The sequence below is a fragment of the Elaeis guineensis genome, chromosome 6 (genome assembly GCF_000442705.2).
Source record: "Elaeis guineensis isolate ETL-2024a chromosome 6, EG11, whole genome shotgun sequence".
Taxonomy (NCBI): Eukaryota; Viridiplantae; Streptophyta; class Magnoliopsida; order Arecales; family Arecaceae; genus Elaeis; species Elaeis guineensis.
This window is the reverse complement of record NC_025998.2, coordinates 7792686-7816009: the sequence shown is the minus strand read 5'-3', so window position 1 is coordinate 7816009 and position 23324 is coordinate 7792686. Positions and strand designations below refer to the sequence as shown.

Below are 23324 nucleotides of genomic sequence, written 5' to 3'. Positions count from 1 at the left end.
AAGTTCAGCCCTGTAGCACTTTGATCCACTACTATATCTCCTGAAATCTCCTCTGCATCTTGGAGTCCTAAGCAGTGTAGGGCTCTCAGTGCTGAGAAAAAAGGTTTCCAGAGGTGGAGTCCTTCCCTAACCGTGGAGTTGGAGAGCGCCTATGTTGTCCTCGACTGGGACTCGTAGATCAGCTATATCGACTATGCCTCTACCTTAGACTACAAGGAAATGAATGCTGTGTCAGTTAGTGCGTGTACCTATTGGACAAGGCTGTTAAACTAATCATTAGAGACCGCCGAAACAGGTTGAGGAGGTGGTGGCGCATGGACTGGTTTGGATGCAATAGTTTCCTATTGGTTGTCATTGGATCGCACACCATTGGAGCGGCAAGAGGTGTTTGAAGCTTCTTTTCGTGGCCTTATGATGAAGTCCGCTCTCCAAATGAGCTCCGAATGCAATTATGGGGCCTCCCTTCATAACGCACTACTGTTGCGATCAAGGACTCATAGCTCGGTACGTGAGATCTTGTCTGTTCTGACCTATCTCTCTGAATTCTAATTTAAAAGATACCTCACGTGAGATGGATGGTCACTTTCTATATAAACTAGAGTCTTTCTTGATTCACGACTAATATGGGACTAATAATGCCCTCTCTCCTATACCACAATAAAGATGATAGCCAATTTCATCATCTTTTGCTTTTCTTACTAGGGTTCCGCGTGACCCCAAGGCACAACATTGGTACAACCATGTTTGTTTAGAGTTTTAATATAGTGATAAAATAAATATTTATATAATATTAAAAAAAGTTAGAATCTAGTCCATGTATATTGGATTTTGAGACTTTAATAATTTTTTATCTCATAAGCAAGGTGTTCAACATGTTCTCCAAAACTTGCTCATGTTTCTGCAAGAATTGTATGCTTATATCCCCCCCCAAAAAAAAAAAGAAAAAAAAGGGTGGTACCGGGGACGTAGAAATTAGTTTTGTTGTATGTACATAGTTTATGGACTCCATCCATCCGGCATTACGTGCTTGCTTGATTCCCAACCGCGTAAAAAGCTAAGATGAGTTACGAGGGAACAGATTTTTTGAAATACATAAGAGTTCACTTGCCACCACTTTTACTGATTTGATTTCATAGAACCACATGATTTGGCTCTTCGATAATACCTAGAAATATGAATTTCTAATCAACACACCGAAAAAGCCTTTGCGCGACGGATTTTTTATCAATTTCAGAGCATTCTTATCTTGCAGTCAAATCCAAAATGTACAAAAGATACTGCATGACTCTTTAGATCGTAGAAGATTCTCGATGCACATTAAAAAGCGGGAACGGCATTTTTTAACCATACCTTATGGAGATATTCCCAGAAGAATCCCGCCCCCGGTACGATGCAGTCAAATTTCACCGGACAGGCTATAGGTGCATAAATAGTTAAAATCATCTCTGAACGGCTGATCTTCCGTAAGAACTATAACCTCTTAAATTCAATCAAAATAATAATGATAACAAAAAACAAACCATAACCTCGTAGCAAGTTTGTGTTTTTTTTTTTTTTTTTTACCAAACTGGGTCAATACATCCAAAAAAACAGAAAACAAAATATTTCGAAATGCTCCCAGAGCAGTCCACAGCTCCTTCAAAATCAAGAATTTCATATATTCAAACCAGTAATAAATCCTTAGAAGATCAGGACAGAGATCATGCATTCAGGCTGAAGCCATTTAAACATCAGTCAACTGGGGGAAAACGGATAATACACAACAAAACATGTAAAATGTCTACCTGAACTACCACTCACAGCTTAATGCTTGTGACACAAGGTGCTGCTTATTCTTGTTCCTCCACCCCCCCACCGCCACCCCAACCCACCCCCCACCTCCTCCCAACCCCCACAGCCGCTAGTCTTTAGCATGCTTAAGATAGGTTCAATTATCTCACTAACAGACCCACGTACAGCGGATTGATTTAACCAATCTCCACTTTCTTGACGTTACCCGTCACCAAACTCAGCAATTTAGCATACGTTCAGTTGGTTTTGGGCATGAATGAACGGCTGAAAGCATAACTGCAGCTTAAAGCTCACATGATATTCTTGGGTTTCCCTTAAAAATATTATTCCTGTAGATTTCCGGCCTCTTTGCATATATGTATTGAATCCAAATAATAATCATCAATTTGCACTACGTTGCTGAACATTATATAAGAGATAAAAGAATGGACAGAGGCTAGCCACAAAAACGACAGCATTTAAATTGTGGAGAAAAGAGGGAATCCTCATGAGAAAAGAGAAGACACCGTGACTTTGCTGATCCTAGAGAACCATGGAATGGCATGACCTCAAGACGCACATTAGCCAGCCAACTTATGGCAAACTTGAATTGCCAAGTCCCATAGATAAAGCAACTTCTCTGGAGGCAAAGTTGTCTGCTTGCTCCTAAATATCAGAAACAAATTTAGGTTATCACAAACTCTTGCAATGTTTAAGAAATAAGTAATGGTGCAGATGGTTTAGTCTTGGCAACTATGTAATTTCATCATTAGCAAGTCACAGGAGCGAAAAAAATATGTTTATAGGAAACATGCAATTCATTCGAGATGAGTGAGAATTCACGGGCCAGGCAACTATCACAGTTATACACCGGTTCTCAATTATTAAGTGGATTTCAGTTCTGTCTCCTAGTTTCCCGTTTACTAGTTCTTATCTTTCTAGCAAAACAAAGAACAAAGGGCACACCCATGGCCAAGAATGAATACAGTTAAAATAGAATGTACAGATTGCCATGCATAATAGCACAGCAATTTCCTTCAGTAGCAAATTCACTAAAGTGAACAATAGCTTGCCTTATGGCAAAAGAAAGCATACCTGAAGGCGATGCAACACATACATCAAAAAGAGGTGGACAAATAACTGCATACAAGCAAAGATTTACCTTGCTTGACAAAGGCCCTCCCAAAATGAATGATGTTATATTTATATACCAAAGGAAGCAGACAAGTCATCTCTAACCAGATAGAAGAGTAGGATAACTCGAGCAATTGGATGCTGCCACAGAAATCTAGTTGCACGGACAGCTCCTGAATCAAAAAGCTTTGCAGCCTTTTGCAACTGCAAACTGGTGTTAGAAGAGGCAGCCCATTGAGGGATATTCTGTTCTCTAAATTTTTTTTGGATGTACTCATTCTAGACTGGTGTGAAGAACCCATTTTAGCCAAAAAAAAAAAAGAAGGAAAAAAAGACAGAGAGAGCAAATAGAGGCATCCATGCATGCATGCGAGAGAGGGAGGGAGAGCGAGAGAGCGAGAGAGAGAGAGAGACCTGTATTGTGGCTCCAACCATATGCTGGTGGCGCAAAGGAAGAGGCCTGCATTGCACCTATTAGTTAAGTAATAATTTGCTCGAGCTTCCGCCATGGAAAACAAAAGATAACAAATGATTCAAAATGTAAAATAATAATAATAATAGTAAATTAGTAATAGTAGTAGTAGTAGTTAAATTGCTATACGGTGGAGGCAAAATCAAATTGAAGCTGATTTAAGGAGAGTAAGCACCACCAGCAGAGACATTGCACTCTCGATATGAAAAGGAGAAGTTTCTGACTTCAATCAGATAAATTGAACTAGATGTCAATTGCTGGCTTCAGATAATATCTATAGGTTGCAAGCACTCATATTCAGCTTGATAATATCTATAGGTTGCAAGCACTCATATTCAGCTTTATTTTGTGCCTAATGACTGATCATAACAACTCAAACAACTCAAATATAAGAACCAGTTCCTAGTGCAAATCTTGCACTAAATAATACACACCTTTTCAGTTCTGAATTGTTTTCTGCTACATGTTTTCCCCTTTTGCCGTTTAAGGTCACCTCTACTATGTGAATTACATGCACAAATACATACACTTGTGTGACCATAGAACACAATCAATAAAACACATAAGATATCATGTAGATGGGCCATGTTCTAGAATCAACTGATCAGATGAAGCTGACAATTTAAAACTGTCAATGGTATCTCAGATTTACTGGAGTGACAGATCAAAATTCAAATGCTTTGGATTTCCCAAACTGCCATGCAGTCACTACTCTCTAGAAAACACACTGGAAGTAGAAAAATCGGCACTTGACCAATTTAGATCAATGAAGTCTCCACCAATTGGGTAGTGCAGACAACTGCCACCTTTCAAACACTTCTTGAAGAACCATGTGAGTCTGACATACTTTCCTGATAAGCCTAGCAGCACCTGGTTTTGAATCCATAATTTCTTGTGCTTCCTTCCCATCTTGCACATGTAGTTTTCCAGAATCATGCTTTACAAATATCATGATAAAAACTTAGAGATGGTTTTGATAAAGCTCCTATTACTTTTGTGAGTCAAGTAGTGACTAGTTTTTGCACAGCTTTCCCTATTTTGTCTTATTACATAGATGGAAAGTCTAGACATTACACTCTAATGAATATATATTGATCAGATCATCAAAAAGCTATAGAGCATTTGCTGGTACCATCCTCCAGCTTTGAATTTGTTTCTTTTTGTGGCATTATGTAGGTGGTCTGCTACACAACGTTTGCTGACTCAGCAGATACTTTAAAACAGACAATGCTTTTCTTGTTCCACCATTCAGCAAATTTCACCTGGCTATTCAACAGAATCATGCTGCCTGATAGCTGAAAGTTTTTCCTTATGGCTCTTCACTTTGTCAAAAGGGCCAAAGATTCTAACCAGGATCACTTTAAAAGCGCTTCCTCAAAAATGATAGGCACAAGTGCCCTTAGACATGACTAGAAAATGTCTGCATTTGGACATGACTCCATAATATCTACATAAAGAAATGATTGAAGATTACATAGATACAGTATGGTTCCTAGTTTAGAAGAACAGATATTATTAAAGCATTGGACCCAATAAATGTTCAATATGTCCTGTTAGCTTATCTCTATGATTATTGATTTTTTTGACATTTCTAAATAATCTATTTTTGCTTGTTATATCAAAGATATTATTTTAAAGCTAGATGACAAGTGGAGTATGAGAAGAGTCTAGTTTTTGACCATCTATTGGTTAAAACAAAGGGATATCATTCCAAGGACATCATGTTTAATAGCAGAAATCATAATTCATCTTTCTCAAGGAACTATATTAAATCAGGTCACAGTGGCATGCAAAACAAAACACTTATATTGCTTTCAAGCAACCTTCTAATCAACACAGTAATAGCGAATAACAACTACTTTTGCATAACAAAAAAATATGTTTGATTTCTATTACAGGAATGACAAGGCAATACTGAATATGACAAAAAGGAGTCAGCATACTCAAGTGCTTTTATATTGGTATCTTCTTCCCATGTCGATGATGATCAGTGGGTAGCTCCACTTCTTTCTGTTTCGAACTGTTAGATACTCAGATTATCATATTACAAACCTAAATGAGTTCTCACAATAATAGAAAAATATGCAGCAAGTCAACTTTTGGAAGCAAAGATTTAGTAGCTAAATACAAACCTGTACTTCTTGAAAATGCTTTAACTCTTTCTCCAGTTGAAACTCCATTGCAGCCTTTTCACTGGCCATTGCTTCTAGTTGTGTTTGCTTATGGTACTGATGTGAAATGCATCAAATGTATGAGAAGTTAAATGAAACCAAAAAGTCAAACACAACCTTCTTTTTGTAATATAATAAAATCTGGGACATACCAATAAGTCTGTTAGCTCATGGTAACGTTTCTCACTTTCTCTAGTTCCATATGTTCCTGTGAAACAAACGCATTATAAAAGTAAAGTTCTGTCACATTCCACCAAGACCAGTTAACACATTGTCTTTTTTCTTTTTTTTTTTGTGGCCGGGGGGGGGGGGGTGTTTTGGTGGAGCGAGTGGTGGAGGCAGGGGGGTGTAATCCTACCAGTCCAAGACACATGATGGACTGTTCAAACTGATTGCCATGCTATCAGTCATAGTTTATAACATGCAAAAAGTCTGAACCAAAAAACAAATTTTCCAGAGAATTTTAAAGCTGTATATCACCCATAGCAACCCATCTTCCCTTCCAGTTCTTCCACACTAATGTGATTTCTCACCTTGCCACAATCTTCCTTTAGTATTTGTTGTACATGACCATACATTTTGTGCTTATTTCTAGTAATGCCATATGTAGTTCTCCAGGAAACCATCCTGATGCTCTTATCTTTGAAAAATAAGTCATTTGCATGCACCCTATTAGCTGCTTATGTTCCAACTTTGTCTTTTAACTTGCATCCTTTGCTCATGATCAGTTAATTCTCATCTGTTTCCTACAAGCACATTTCAACTTCCATGTGTCTTAGTCTTAGGCATTCCTTTAATTTTCTTCTATATTATATTCAAGACAACAAAATAAATGCATGGTATCTTTTGGCTGTAGATGTCATGCTACACTATTTTCTATATATTCAAAATATGTAAAATGAATTTTCCAATCTGCATATTACTTTAGCGTCCAAAATGATTTAAAAACGTCTCCCAAAGCATTAATTAAAGTATTATACAATTTTTTTCCATTTCATCCCTTTACAACATCCAAATATAAGCTCATGGAAAGGATCTCACTGCAGCAATAATTAGTTCATTAACACGTTATGACCAGCAAGGAGCCATTCCCATCTGTTTACATCAACTGCTTGGGAATACTTGAACATGCAAGAATGGCATTTGACAGCTTCCCTAGTTCACTATTTCACTATACATTTCTTTATTTTGAATTAACACAGATATATCAAATGTCTTTTTCCCAACATCAATGAAGCTTCTTTTAGGGGACTCTATATACGCTACTATCCAAGCAGGACTAAAACATCTGTACATTTTACTACCTCTCTAAGTATTTATATTGCTTAACTAAGCAAGAAAGTTTACTCCTTCATAGTCCTTATCTATTTCAGTAACTTTCTAACTTTTAACTAGATACCATGCATGTTGAAACCAAGGTTTTAAGCAGCGAGCTGTATGGGGTGGTAGTATAATGTGCAATATATCGAGTCAATATAGTACCGGTTTGGTATATGGGGGCATGGTATGCTCCCAAACTGACACATGTTGCAAACATTGTGCTGACTAGCACTGTAGTTCCACGCCATGCGCCGCTATGGGGGTGCACCATACCCAACCATCCTGGTAAGGCACCAGTATGGAATCCCATACCAAGACTTAAAATTGTGGTTAAAACCATGATAATTGGTGTTATTCGATCCATCATGTTTCAAACATACAACCATACATTTTTAGTTCATTTGAAAATTTGCTACTTCACTAAGTGGACAAAATTAACAAAAGTAGCTTGTGACCAGGTTCCTCAAATGATTCCCTATGATTCTATAGTTACTACATCTCTAACAACTTACCCTGGCTCTTTACATGTACCCACTTGAAATTATAGTAATAAAATAACCTCATCTAAAAATCGATACCTTGGCCTGTCCTTTTTCTATAAACTCTATTGAACATCCTGCTGGTCTTTCTGTAATATCAATATTCTATCTGAAACTGTATGAGCTTCAGTACATTACCAGTCATTGAAAGTTCTAGCTTAACTTGCATAACTGTAGTTTTCCTTTGACGAAATTTCAGAAGCTAAAATGAGATTGAGTGATATTCTTGCTATATTACTGATTTACCATGTTGTACAACAATTTGGGGACGCTGGTGGGTTCTTTGAGACTTAGAACGTTTGAATAACCATCCAAAATTAAAGCACTCCAGTTTTCTAGTGGCATGTACAGGAAGACAAAATATCACTTCATTCACCATTGCAATATGGACATTAGGCAAAACATTAGTATTAAGTATTTCATCATATTCATCAAAGTGACAACTGACAACAACTCACAACAAGAACAAATTACCTGCCGTGAATAATGCTCCGCATCCCTTCTCATTGCAGCCATCTCTACTCTCATTTTTTGTATCTCAGCCTGCCAGGTGATTATGTTAAATGATGATAATTGTCCATTAACAATAATATTAAAATGGCTAGGATTAAGAACTAAGTTGAAGATCCAAAAAAAAGAAAAAAGGAGAATTGTATGACTTTCACATTAAATTGTCTTAATTAGTAAGAGTTACAACAGCTTAGTGTCTAAACTTCCTAATTGCCCATTTGTATCACCTAAACAATGAAACAAAAAATAATTTGAGTCCGTGCTTTCTGAATTCTGAATGAGGAAAAAATATAGAATCTCATTTATAATAAAGGATTAGAAAATAACTACCTCCAAAGAAGAAAGTTTGTTATCTGCCTCTCTTTGTCCTTGACGTGCACGCTCCACTTCTTCCAGCCATGCCTGTATCTTAATTTTCAAAAAGCAAGGGTAAATTAGATATGTTTTGTAAAGACAAATATGACTGCCGCAGTTTTCCCTCCCAGCATAATTTTATGCTTTTGATCTCATGCTAACATATAAAAGTACTCACAGATCTCTATAGCATACAACTATAGTCTGTTACCAGTATTAGTACTATCAAATCAAACCCTGCATTTTCTTTATTAGCAAAACAAGGAACCAATTTAGTAGTTAGCTGTGAGAAAACCAGAAAGTAAGAAGTATATTTAAATATGCCTTTAAATAATTTACACTAGTTAGATGCATCATTCTTCACATCAAAGAAAGGAAGGGGAAAAGGCCAAAAATATTTCAGGAAGACAATTGCTAACAAAAATTAATTCCAAACTTGTTAACAGCATAATTGTGGACAAGATATTTTCTTGAATAAGCACAAAATCTTTGCAACAAATTAATGCTCATAATTGCCATATTAAGTATGATTAAGTTCGTGGCCACTTGTATGCCTAGTTCTAAGAACAACAGGCTAACCAAATTTAGCCATTCTTTAGAATAGAAGCTTCCCTAATTCTTTCCCTATATGATTAGTTGTATGATTGGCTCTTTTTTTTTTTTGTTACAGTATAATTAGCTCTTTATTTGATACCAATGTTGGCAATTCTAAGTCCATTTTTCAATTCTGATGTAAAAAACCTTTACAGGGTTGCATTTATTACCTGAAGGTTTAGACTGTTTCTTCAGAAGGCTTCTACTGGCTACGACGATTACGAGCTTCCACGTCTTGTAGCTCTTGAGTAAGAGATGCACATTCAACCTAATAAATGATATAGAGATTATTTAAATATGCTGCAAATTTACCTGCTTCTGACTTGCAGCAACCACATTAAAAGACAGAAACATGCATTACCTCAAGCAAAGCCACTTTGTTCTCCAGTTCTGTTGCCCTTGTTGTGCTTTCATCTGCTTGTCTCTGAACATGAATTAACTTGTCAAAATTCAGTCAAGCTATACCACATGGAGATTAATGAAACCAAAGTTATGTGTTTCTATAACCACTACAATGTTAATCCAGTGCATAACAAGGTTTTAGAATCTAAATTGTCTATAGATCCATGCTAATCAAAAGGAGGAAATTCAAGTATGGTAAGAAAGAAGCAGCCAAGTGATCAATTTTGAAATATGAAGAGCAAGCATGGATATGTAATGCATATGCTTCCATTATGTGAGGAAAATACAGGTTAAATGGCACCTGGAAATTTCTGTGTTATATAACTGATTAAATGTAGAAGTGTCAGGTTCTAAAATTCATTGCCAGAAAGCCATATGCTCCAAAAGCTTCTATAGTTGAAATCCAATAAAAGCTGGAGAAACAACTCAATAAGAAGTTCTGCATCTGTCAAAAAAAAAAAAAAAAAGAATAGTCTATGCCTATATACATGTAAGGCTACACAATGATGTAGCTGGACTTTGGTTGGCGCCATGCCCTGTGACAATGGCCCACATGGACTTCATGCACAGATAGCCACATTTATATCACCACTTAAAGTAGTCAAGGGTCCATGCAGCACATATCTCCCTTAATACATGTGCACAAGGATCTCTGTATGTACATAAATGAAGTGTGTGTAACCCAATGCGAGACATGCTACGGCACGATTTATTAGATCATGACTTTTTAGAAAAAAAGTATATCATGCATGTTACATTGTGGGCCATCTTAAATAAGCTTCGTAATGATTTACAGCATCTTAAATGCCTACACTGAATATTCAATTTTTTGGTGATTTGTCTACCTTGGAGCCTTGAAACCAGAAATCAAATGTTTTAATGTTTTTCTTACCTATGCACCAAGTGGTGCCAAAATGGATATTTAAATGGCAAGTTTGAAACCAGACCCACTGATTTTCGTTCATATGTTTTCTAAGATGAGTGGAACACCATTAACAGCACAGATTCTTGAACTATAGGGTCTATTGTGCATTCTTGCACAACAACTTCAAGGAAGAAGGATCATATTGATAGAATTCGGAGCACAACTGGTGATCCAAGGCAGCAAAAGATTAGCCCAGTCAATGCCTAGGGTTGACTTTCGCTAATCACAGTCAAAGCCGGCCCAAGAGGGCTTGACTGGTCCCTTCCTTGGACCTCGAGTTGATGCCCTTCAGGCCTTAAGTCCTAAATCAACTAGGATATGGTTAAGATATGTTGGGTCTCTGAAATAGGTAGAGCAATACATAATTGGTAAAATTCCTTCTTTTTTTAGGATTATACATGATCATAGTTTAATTTGTTCCCTCATGTGAGAGTCCTAGTGGGACTCAAGTTGACAGGGAGTCGTGGCTGTTCACTTTAAATAGGAGGGAAAGACCAGCTAAAACCAGAAGGGTAATGTAATTCAATGAATGAAATAATAAAAAGGGGGCCTTCCTCCTCCTTCTCCCTAATGTTGCTCTTCTATCACTTCTTTACTTCTTTCTCTTCCTATTCCTGTCAATCCTAATGTTCCCTTATTTTCTTCTTCAACAGCTGCTGTTCTGCTTTAATATAATTTCAGATCCAAAACAAGTTCTGATTAATTAATGACATTTTCCCACTATTATTCCCCTCTGCTGCTGTTTACAGCAGAGAACTCTGATTAACCGGACCTAGCAGTATGTGTGAGTTGATAGGTGAACAGTAAACCACCAGTGAACAGGTCTACAGTGTCGGATTTAATAATCCACCCAATTCATTGTGGACCATGAAAATTTTATAAGTCAAATCATCTTCAGGTTTGTGCACTTCCATCACAGAGAATGAAAGGAAGTAGAGTTCTAATCAAGGTTTTCAGAACCGTCTCGAACCGACAGTTTGGGGCGTGCCGAACTGGACTGGCGGAGATCTAAGATGGTTCTAGCTTGGAAAACGGCACACGTCGGCGCTGAGGGAGAAAGAGAGAAAGCGAGAGAGAGAGAGGAGGAGAGGGAGAGAGAGTAGACACCGTCGAAGGCCCATTGTGCGGAGGCCGTAGAAGCCTCCATGGCTTGACCATCGCCCGATAGGACTTTTAAATGAGCGAGAAAGAGAGAGAGGGGGAGCGATGTACCGGAGAGAAGCACAGTCGGCAGAGGGGCCATCAAGTAGCGAAAACCACTGGGCGGAGCTGCGGCCGCGGAATAGGGGCTACCGTCCCTGTTCCTTCATCGTCTTTTTTTAAAAAGGACGATGAATAGTGAAGCCAGTACTCGGTTTGCCGGCTTTATTGTTTTTGACTTTTTTTTAAAAAATTCAAAAATAGTGAAGCCGACAAACCAATTGCTGGCTTCACGTTTTTTTGGATTTAAAAAAAAAATCTCGTGAAACAGGGCATCGTCCCTTTTTCACCGTGGCCACGGTGGGACTACGCTGTTCGACTGCCATGACGGCCAACCGAGGCCGTCCAGCAGCCTCTTTGATGGCTTCCCCTTCCTCCTTTTCTTTCTTCCCCCCTCCTCTCTCTATTTCTCTCTTTTCCTCCTCTCGATTCGCTTCCTTTCCTTGTGTGATTCGCACCGGTCCAGTTGACACAAAAAAATCCATACCAATCTGTACCGCCGGTAGACCAGCACGAGTTCTGGTACCGAGTCCACGAACCTTGGTTCTAACCCTTCAAGCAAGATTTAGTCCCAAATTTTCAATGCAAAATATGGTGGTTGGCCATCTTAATAGGAGTTTGCATGACTAATCATGCTCTTCAACATCTAAGTTATTTAAGTACCCAAAAAGAAAAGGTTGTGAAGGCACTTTGTCTATGCTTCAAGTGCATCTAAAGAACATGTGCACTCAATGCATCACCTAAGATATTGTAAATATGATACTACAAAGTATTTTTGTAACAAGCCTGCATTGCCAGGTATTCCGTCAACTGTTCACCGAGTATGCATCAGTGACATACTAATTGCAAAAAAGGAATTGCCAATTTATGAAACATTCATAAGCTTGCAATTAAAATAACCTACTTCTACTTGTATTCTCTCTTACGGCACATGTTACTCAAATGAAGATGTCCAAACAGGATTTTCCATCAGAAAACATATTTCCATTCAAAAGATTACATAAATAATGAAATGGAAGGTAGCAAAATAAACAGGGGACATGGCACAACTTTGCCGATGATTTACTAAATAGCCAATCCCCGTTATAGTATAGCTTCATGGACATCTTTATGAATGTATAGTACAATGTCAGAATGTCTATACTAACTTTTAAAAATGTACAGTATCAGCATCATGCATGGTTCACTTATGGTATACTAACTTTGCCAATGATTTAGTAAACAGCCACCCACTTTATAGTATAGCTTCATGTACTTCTCTATGAATGTGTAATACAATGTCAGAATGTCTATACTAACCTTTAAATGCAAGGTAACAGCATCATGCATGGTTCACTTAGGCCTGTTTGGCTAAGCTTTTAGAGTGCCAGAAAGTACTTTCTGGTTCTCAGAAAGCACTTTGGGGTGATATAGTAGTATTTGGTAAAAATATCAGAAAGCTATTTTGGCTTTGTCAGAAAGCTGAAAAAATTACTTGGGGAAAACTGTATTTTGAAGCTTTTCCCAAAAGTGCTTTCTGGCTAATATTGGGAAGCTGTTTTGCTTTCCCCAAAGCACTTTATCAATATGGTTACCAAATAGCAAATAACTTTTTGTAAAAACTCTACTTCCAAAAGTTCTACTTCTCAAAAGCTCTACTTCCAAAAACTTCAAAAGCTCTATGCCAACATCAATTCCAAACAGGACCTTAGGCTTGCATGTTTCAACATGATGCATGACTCACTTCTAATGTTAATACATATCATGATCAGCTGCTAGCTTATAGCATATAAATGAAATACAAAACATACACACTAAAATTTCAGATATTGTGCATGAGAAGTTAAATGGTTGTTTATAGTATATTGTATAAATAAACAAGAAAGAGTGAGCATCTATTGTAAAAAAGAATATTGGGCCTTGTTGATGTTAGCATATAAACATGCTTGTGCTGAATGAGTTTTTGCCTCTTAACAATTACCTGGATTCTAGCAAGAGCATTAGATGCTTCAACAGCTCGGTGATCTAATTCTACCTCTCTTTCTACTGCTGCCTGTTAATATCAAAAATAGTATAAGCAAATGCAACAATTGAAGACCATGAAAGGAGATCAGAGCAGTTTTAAAGAAACATCATTTTGGTGGCACCATGTGCTGCACACTCTTCTTCAGCTCTGCGCTCTGCAGAAGCAAGTTCTTCTCGTAAAGCCTGATGAGTGAGAAGATAATAACATTAAAATAACTAAAACAAATATCTGGAAAAATCATTTTACCTTGATATCCGTTCAAATTTGAGACCAATAAATGTTCAGAGTCTAAAAGATATACCTGGATCAACCGGGTTTCAGTTAGTTCATGACTTCTTATAATAGTCTCCATGTCAGCCTGCTTCAAAGAGAAGATTGATGTGAGACTTGAATCCAGTCTGACATGTTAAAAGATATCCATTGTACAAATGATTGAGTCAACTTCCGAAATTAAGAAATGGTGACACGATCCAATCTCCTTTTTATTGCTTGTTTGTTGAAAAACTTAATCCACCATAATGAAACATCAGTCACCTGATACAGCATTAGTTTGAGAATGTCACAAAAGCATATAGAATATGCAGGAATTATATTGGCAAAAGAACCTGAATTTTTGAATTATCTCAAATATGCTTGTCCCTGGACATGATTTCACTTTTTATCCACTGTGTTAACCATTTATACTGAAAGCACTCAATGAATTTTCAGAAATGATGAAGGCTAAATAATATCATGCTGTTAATCAATCACAGACAAATGACATACAGTTAGTGCTTTTATGGGATTAATGAGCAGATTTAAGATGGCAATCCTAATCCTCAAAAGCCTCAATCATAGCAGAAGAAGAAACATGAACCAATAGTAAAACTAAATTAGCAAAGTTATAGATTCAAATATATGATGAAGGTAAAACATTATAGGTTCAGAATAATGTCACTTGTCGCAGAATGTAACACAATGCAAACGGTTGTATTTGTTGCCAATAAAGTGCCTTGATCTTCACTGCTCAATTTTCCTTTTGAACCTAGATATCATGCTATTATCTATCAGAGACAAATAACACACAGTTGGTATGAATATGGAATTTAGCCAGCAGATTTAAGATCATAATCTTCATTCTTGCAACTCCAGTTGGCAAAACCTCATCTCTTGGCAGAAGAAAACATGAATCAGTAGTAGAACTAAATTAGCAAATTAATAAAGAGGTTCAATATATAGTGAAGGTAAAATATTTTGGGTTCAGAGTAATCCTGTTGTAGAGTGTAAGATATAGCAAAAGGTTGTTTTTTTGCCAATAAAGTGCTACTGACATCACTGCTGAATTTTCCTTTTGAACCTAGAAGTACACTACCTGACTTGCAGAGGTTGGAATCTTCCGGATGATATAAGATCTGGGCTCTAACTAAGAACTGTAGAACATGTTTCTTTATGTTTTCAAAGGGTTTATGGTCATTAACTGAGATCACAAGTTTGCTTGCATATTTGTCAATAAGCTTGTTTGACTAGAAGGAAGTAACCAATGGAAGAAAGGGAAGAAGCAATGGGTTTTAAATTATGTCCCCAGGGAAAATATGCACGAGCAGTTCAATCTTTTCAAAGGTTAAAATAGAAGAATGGGAGATCTAAGGAAAATATCAAGAGAAACAAGAAAAAGGATAAAACATAAAAGTGTCAAGCTGCACCACCAAAGTACATAAGACCTGTGCCTAGGATTTTGCACTTACGAATCGTGGGGTCATATCATCAGGAACAAAGAAATTATAATCTATTATTTATTGCTCAAAAAGTAAACTGTACAGAACAATGGGGAGGTAGGGTGAGACACAACATTTATTAGATTCCTATGGAACCTCATACATAATACACGTGAAACTTCATAAGAACCAAGTCAATGATACAAGGACTTAACCAATCTAAGCATAAATTCTCCAGGTCCTACCAAAAATAAAACAAAACCCAATCAAAATAATAATTACTATAAAAATAAACATAAGTATACTACTTTTAGTACAAAATTTGGGCACCAGAATTAAAGGCAGTAGCAGACTTCAACAAAATTTAAGCAACCAAAGATGGCCTCTCCATGATATGATGGAAATATGCCAATTTAACATCTCCCAGTGAAAGAAAGTGAATCTGTAATGTGTGGCTATGAAGTGGTCCAGCTTGTACAATTTTTCACTTGATCTCACCTAATACCTGTTCCATGTAATTTACTCATCCAATCTTGAGTTTCTATTTGATCTATTAATCTGCTGAGTTGTGGCTACATCAATTATACTTTAGGTAGCAGCTTCATTTGATGGTGGGATTGACTCAATGGCAACACTAATAATCCTATTTATGAAAAGTCATTGCATCAGCAACTGTAGTATCAGCTATACCCTAAACTACAGAATGAATATAAAAACAGAGACCTGTAAGGATGCAAGCTTTTCTTCTGCAGCAGCACTTTGCTTCTTCAGATCACCAACTGAAACAGTAAGAGCCTCAATTTCAGAGTTTTTTGCAGATAAAGCATCAGCCATGTTTGATTCAACCCTCGCCACTTCCAACTTGGATGCAGATAAGTCTTGCTCTAGTTGTTTTATGTGAGCTTCGCAAGAACTACTCAGCTCTCTCTGTTAAGACTTGCAGATCATGATTGGATGACAAAGCATCTCTCATTAGCAAAGAAAAGAAGAAGTTGAATTAGAGAAACATACAATACAAAATGAACCTCTGCAATGAGAAGTTCTTCCAGCTGTGCATTCTCGGTCTTGTATTCTTGAAGATGGGAAGAAAGTCCAGCACAGACCTGATGGCCACTAAAATAGCAGTCATTAGTCCCACAAACACAAAAGACCAGCAGTAGTTGAGAAGAAATAAACAATATATTAAGGATGTAATTTAGCAAGTACCTGATGTTCACAAAAGAGCAATTCTGCTAATTTTCAATTCATTTTACTTCTTTCATAATTAAGAAAAGAAACCTGGAGACCAACCCCGCTAATTTACCCTAGTCTGGTAGAGATATCATGGTTACTTTGAGCCAGATTTACCATCAGGTGGGGAAAAAAAGAGAATTCCAGTTAACTTGATGGTTTACTCCAATAAATTACTGCTACCATGCAGCAGCTCTCCAAAATTCACTAGATCTGGAGAAATACTAGATGAAGAGGAATAAAGGAAGGCATTGTAAAACTTGTCTCTAAGGCCAAATAAGAGAATATTCCCTATCATAGTAACAGATTACTAGATCACAGGCTGTCCTTTTTCTTTTTCAGATTTTGTTGAACCCAATATAAATATGTATCTATTGGTTCTCAACGGTCGTAAATATCCACAGGATGTCACCTTTAACATGAAAAGTACCAGAGACTATTCATGTTCCCATTATTAAGATAAGAAAATTCATATGTCAACAATAGCAAACACCATTTCCTTGTAAAATACGGGACTCCATTTTCAATAGGCATTGGATGCAGCCTGATCCTCAACAAGGTTTCAAGTGTTAGCTTGTGTTGGTCCATTCCAGCCGGCATGAACTGTGCTGGGCCAGTACTAGCACCTGGCACAGGAGCATCATTTATTGTTTATTTGTTTAATTAAAGCTGGTTATTTAATCCTTTTTCCCATTTTTCATTTTCAGCACATCATGGCACATGTGCTGGCATGGCGTAGCGTGTGTCATGCCATCTTGGATTCTGTTACAAGCAAATTATCATGTGGTACTGTCATGCTGACTACAGTTCAGACTGTTACAGCATGTTTTGCAATCTAGCTTGACATAGAAACCATACAGCAAAGTCTTTCATCTGTTAGCCATGACATCAAATGAGTCATTGAATGCAGAGGACTTTTGTATATGATGAATAATATATTATTGGCATGACATGTATGCACACCAGGCCAATATGTTTTTTTAATCAATATCTACAAATACTCAGCTGTTTAAAATAACAAAACCAAGATTCATTGTCTTGGTACCAGACATCATTCCGTTACCATGCTGGTACAGTGTCGGCATGCCTGCTAAAAGGATCTGTTCGACATACCGAGACTCGATACGCCTCCTGTACCGAGTCTTAGTTTGGTGCCAATATGGAATGGTGCATCCAATATAAGGCGATACACACTGGTATGGCAAATCTTGAGTGAAACAATATGATGAATGCAAGGTCATATATGATAAATCTTACCCTCGCTAACCTGGCCTCTTGTGACTGACCAGTCTTCACTGCACTCTTAAGCAATCCATGGGCCTACCAGCCAACTTAAAGAATCAACACATAAGGATGAAGGTAAGTGGACAAATAAACAGATAGGCAGATAAAACTTATGGTTAGAGTGACATGCAGAGAAAGAGAAGGGATAAACCAGTATCTAATGTTAAGTATGATGTCCTTTACACTATGAGACAATTCACCTCATCAAGCTGGTCTTGAACTTTCATTGGCGAGCCATCAGTCTATGCTGCGTTTGCTTGTTCAAGTTTGGTGAAGTCTCGGGAAAAACCTCTTTCTCATTTTCTTGGGTGTTGCTGGTGCTGTGGCTTTCCACTGCATCAGATTCAGGTATCTTTCTGTCGACAGTCAAGGAGGCAGTTTCATCCACCATATTGACTTCTGGTTCAGCCTTAGCAGGATGAACTCCATTGGCAATCCCAATCCCAATCCCTTTGCCTATTGATGGAGGACTGGAAGGCCTTTCAAGTTCATCTTTTGAATTTGCAATGTTGACATCATCATTTGTAAGGGAAGTCATGGTTTCTTTTTTATTGTCTGTGGATGGGACCTCCACCACGTTGTTTATACCATTTCTACCTTTAACATTTTCACTATCTGATATTACTGTATCTTTGTGGTTATCAGAAGGTGGTTCTGTGCTTGTTTCTGCAGTGTCATTAACACTAACATCAAGAGAATGTTCAGATGGAGAACTCCTGACATTATCAGTTTTCTCATTTTGGACTGATAGTTGTTTGCTTTTCTGGTCTTGCTCAGGTCTGATGTCTTCATAAGTTTCAGTGCTGGAGAGTTTTAATTGACCCTGTCAAAAATGCATAAACAATCATTGAGACAAACAACAACATCTCCTCCCTCAAGCAAAGGAACAGTGTTTCAAGTGCATGATAGAAACCGGTGGTAGGCTAATTAATTACGTTCTTTGTTTTTGCCTTCCTAGCTTGAACTTCTTGACCATTGGAGGCTAATTGATTGCAAAAGAAAAATAAAAATAAAATATAAGTGATGAATGTTGCATTTAGAACTCCACAATATACCAAAATAAGCAGAAAGGGAGTTTTCACTGCAAGTTATTACTAGCTTGGTGGAGTTGCAATAAATGATGGCAAGTATCTGTACCTGAGGCTTGTGAGGCAGCCTGCTCATCTGACAACTCACCGGCAACAAGTTTTGCTCTCAGGTCAACAACCTCAAATAGGTCTGTTTCCAATAATTAAACTATCTTAGTAATATTCACAACATTCACATTATGCCCTAATGCTTTGTGACAATAGGAGTAATTTGCAAATTTGTTAAGATGCAAGCCTTTGAACATGGTAAACCAAATATATTGTACACAGCATGTGAAAAAGGAAATCCTATCTAAAGCAGACTAACAAGATAAAAAATGACATCAAAATATATTTTAGCATAACCTTCTAGAGGATCTTTTGAGTCATCTTACGTATTTGATTTGTGAAATGAAGAAACATATTGATAGCATGGCCTTAAGGATCTTTCAAATCAATTAAATATTTGTGAATGTAGAAAGTATGAAAGTAAGCCCTAAATTCATGTAAGTATTACATTTTATTAGTCAACCTAGATAGGTGTATCACTCAATATCTGTAGCCCTCAACCTTCAAATTCTTTACATGTTAGCTAACTATTTTTCTAATTTTGTTAAAATTTGGTCAATGACATTTATTGTATACATGAAAATGGTAGTCTATGGGTTTCTACTACACTAATTGACTAAGTAGTCATGGTAATAGATACATCATATGAATTTACCAGCAGAAATCTTATAATTTTTACATTATTTTCTGAAGTTTTAACATATTTTGATAAATCCGTGTGCTTTTCAAAATTCAAAGTACTTTGTCTCTTTTCCTGTAACTCTGAAATAACTACCTTCTGGCCCAGTTGCAATCAAAAATATTTGCTAAGAGCTAATTTCCCTATACTCGTCTTTGTTGTAGCATCACAACAGGTCATTGCATCATTAGATATGAAAAGAATTTCTGGGTACTGCAGTTTTCATTTTCTTTTCATCCAGTTTCAGTGCACTGTTAGCTTGCAAATGTGGACTACGTGCCAACTACCTTCGCAAAACAATATCATCAAGAACAAAACTGAAACACAGAACAAACCTACGAGCCAGTCCGGAGGCATTGATGATTTCACAAATGTGGATTTTTTATTTAACAATCTAATTTTCTAGTGTTGGATAGTGTAATTTCATGACACATTGTCATCATGTTCAACTCTTAAACAGAAGACCAACCTATGTCATCAGAGTATTTCTTGTTTTTACTGTTGTAAGGTTCTTGCTCATGGATTAGGCATCTTCTATATTGGTCATAATTTTGGATCCTTGGATAAGACACAGTGATCTGCTAAAATCTGGGTAGAAAAAGAGTCTTGTAACTTATGTAATAGGAAACAAGTTGAGTTCCAATCACATTTCTCCTAAATGAGTCAATGTAGTTACTGGCATATCCTGCGGATTGACACAATGCCATGTGGTGCAGTCATCGTGACTTAAAGCACTCTTCTTTTTTTCACCAGGAAAAGAAACACTCTTCTTATGTGGTATCTGTAGATTTGTCCCGAATATTTTCGATCTTCTCTACATTTTGATTATTGATGTTAAAACCAGCATTCATATTATTTCATTTACATTGTCCCCCATTTGACTTCATAGAAATCCTAACATTCTGACTTTATATGTTTATGGAGTTTATCATGTCATACTCTTATGCCAGAATATAAGCCACCACTAGGTTCATCCAGCGAGTTATCATGCATGAATGACAATTACGGGCAGGAAATGTTGGCTACAAATTAACCCATCGCCACCACTAATTTCAAATTCACTCCCTGATATTTTTTCTGTTCGACCTGTCCCATTCTTGTAATATTATAGGTCAGTCTTCCAAGCCACAACACACAATTCAATCTTGTAATAATATTTTAGATCTTGGACGAAGGTAAACCTCAGTTCAGCGATCACTTCCCTTAGATCAAGGGCCCAGCAAAAAATTAAAGCAATTTTCAAAAAAATCTCATCAGTTATTGTACACAAACAAACAACTCATGCATTCTATATATGGATTAATGGGTTAAATCTTAAAACTCTCGGCTCAGACATTGGAACCAATCAAAACTATTGGCATCAAACCAGTATTTGTCTGCAGAAATGTTTAGAGCATCAAGCATTCCACATGCCCACAACTACATGACTAAATCTTAAAAACTTCACGATGTTTGTTAACAAGATCTATTCGTTCGACAAAACAAAAACCCTAAATTCCATCAAACTGGACCGAAATTCTGTATTTTATCTCGGATCAAAGAATCGAGCTTCTGGATACTTTTTCCATCGTTTCAAGAAGAACTTAAAAAAAAGGGATTCAATTTGTCATGCAAACGAAACTGATATAAAACTTCGGATCGGAAGGGGATCGCGAAGGCCGTCGTGATGGAAGGGAATGAATCGAATGAAAGATGGGACAGGGAGTGGGGAAGGACGGGATCGGCGTACCTTCGGCAACCTTGAGCCAAGAAGCCACGGCGGAGGGCGGGGGAAGAAGTCGGATACGAGGAGCCGGAGGGCTATAAAGGAGAGAAGGAACCTCGCGGTACTTAAAAAGACCAGTAAGCGGTGGGACGGAGATCGGAGGCGAGCGGCGCCGGTAGCCGGGAGGTGGTGGTTGCTGGGATTGTCGCGTCGAGCTTCCTTGGGATGGGTCGTCCGTCGGAGGAAATTATATTTAATTCTTAAAAAACAACAGATGTTCACGAGAGCCCGTCTAGCTCAGCCGGTAGAGCGCAAGGCTCTTAACCTTGTGGTCGTGGGTTCGAGCCCCACGGTGGGCGCGAGTGTTTTTTAATATCTATTTTAGATTCGCTACATTTTTTATTTTTGGGTTGTTTTCTTATCTTATAATTTTCCTCTCTTACTTTCTTTCTTTCTTTTGTCTTTTTAGCCTATTTTTTTTCTTATGTATGTTTATTTCGGCTATATTTTTTATTGTGAGATTATTTCTCTTTTCTTTTTTTTTGTAAGCATTAATTATTTGACTATATTTTTAATTTAATTAGCTACATCTATTTTATTTCTGCTATATTTTTTATTTTTAAATTATTTTCTTTTCTGATAATTTTTCTCTCTTTCTTACTTTCTTTTTTTTTTAAGCCTATTTTTCTTTTGTAAGTGTTTTTTAATTCAATTAGCTACATCTATTTTAGATCCACTATATTTTTCATTTTTTGATTGTTTTCTTCTAATAATTTTTTTCTATTTTTTTCTTTCTTTCTTTTATCTTTTTAGCCTTTTTTTTTCTATGTATGTTTATCTCGACTATATCTTTTTTTTTCAGATTATTTTCTCTTTTCTTTTTTTTTGTGGGCATTATTTATTTGGCTATATTTTTAATTTAATTAGCTATATCTATTTTATTTTCGCTACATTTTTCATATTTGGGTTGTTTTCTTGATAATTTTTCTTTCTTTTTTTCTTTTTTTAATATTTTTAGCCTATTTTTTCTTTTCTATGTATGTTTATTTCGGTTATATCTTTTATTTTTAGATTATTTTCTCTTTTCTTTTTTTGTGGGCATTAGTTATTTTGGCTATATTTTTTATTTTTTGATTTTGTTTTGCATTATTTCTGTTTTCTTTTTTTAATGCCTTTTGAGATTTGTTTTTATATTCTTTCTATGTATACTTCCTTCAAAAGTCTTGGCCATGAAAAGGAAAAAGTATTTGATTACTTTTGTTCTTCTTTTTGGCATAAACATCGGCTTTTTGGGACAATTATATTTTAATTTTTTATTTTTGCATATTTTAATTTTTTTGGGATTATTCTTCCTTTTTGTGTGTGTTTTTTCTAGATTTATCTTGACCATATAACCAGAAAAGAAAATTGTTCCCTTTTTTTTAATATGTCTTCCAACATACGCAAGGGAAGGAAAAGATTATACTTTACTATTTTTTAATTATTCATACATCTTTTCCATTTCATCGTATTGATACTGATCTAATTTCTTCTCTTTTTTCTTTGTTAAGGTGTGAAACCTTTATTCAATAAAAACTGATAAATACAATGGTGAAACAAAAGTAGAGCTAGCAACTACAAAAGCAGGCTCAATCAGCAAAATAAGACCTGAGCATGTACTACCGTACACATAGTATTTTAACCACACAAAAAGAAGAAACCTGTAACAGAGTATTGAAATAGATCCTTGTTAGTATTGTTGGATTATAACAACCAAATAATCAGCATGAAGATGTGACCCATGAAGTAGAAGAAAGTATCATTTATATGTGAGTCAACAGCATCACAGTTAAGAGTTCTGTAGGAATTGAAAAGAGTAATGAAGTATTTGGAGCCCTCTGAAATATACGATCAAACATGTATAGGAGCCATTGTATAAAGTTCTCTTTTGTGGCTATGGTACACTAGGTAAAACGTCTCCCACTTCACAAGAAAATGCTATTTGCCTTGTGGGATCTTAAATAGAATTAGCTATGTTTACAGATTTTTCAGTAATCTTACCGGATTCTTCTCAAGAAAGTTTAAACTTAGGGCCTGTTCTTTTGTAGGTAAAAGATTTACCCATGAAACTATATTTTTCTGGGTAAGTATTTCCCAAGTAACATTTAGACAAGAAAATAACTTACCTATTATCTTTTATACATGAGAAAATGGCTTTGAA

At 36.5% G+C, this 23324-nt stretch overlaps 1 non-coding gene and 1 pseudogene across 1 annotated transcript; one reads left to right on the top strand and one right to left on the bottom strand.

Moving 5' to 3' along the window:
* Positions 1 to 2099: 2099 nt before the first annotated feature.
* On the bottom strand, positions 2100 to 21371 carry LOC105047438 (golgin-84-like; annotated as a pseudogene).
* A 39-nt stretch (positions 21372 to 21410) lies between these two features.
* TRNAK-CUU (transfer RNA lysine (anticodon CUU)) lies at positions 21411 to 21483 on the top strand. The gene has a single exon. It is a non-coding gene; the product is annotated as a tRNA-Lys (tRNA).
* Positions 21484 to 23324: the final 1841 nt, after the last annotated feature.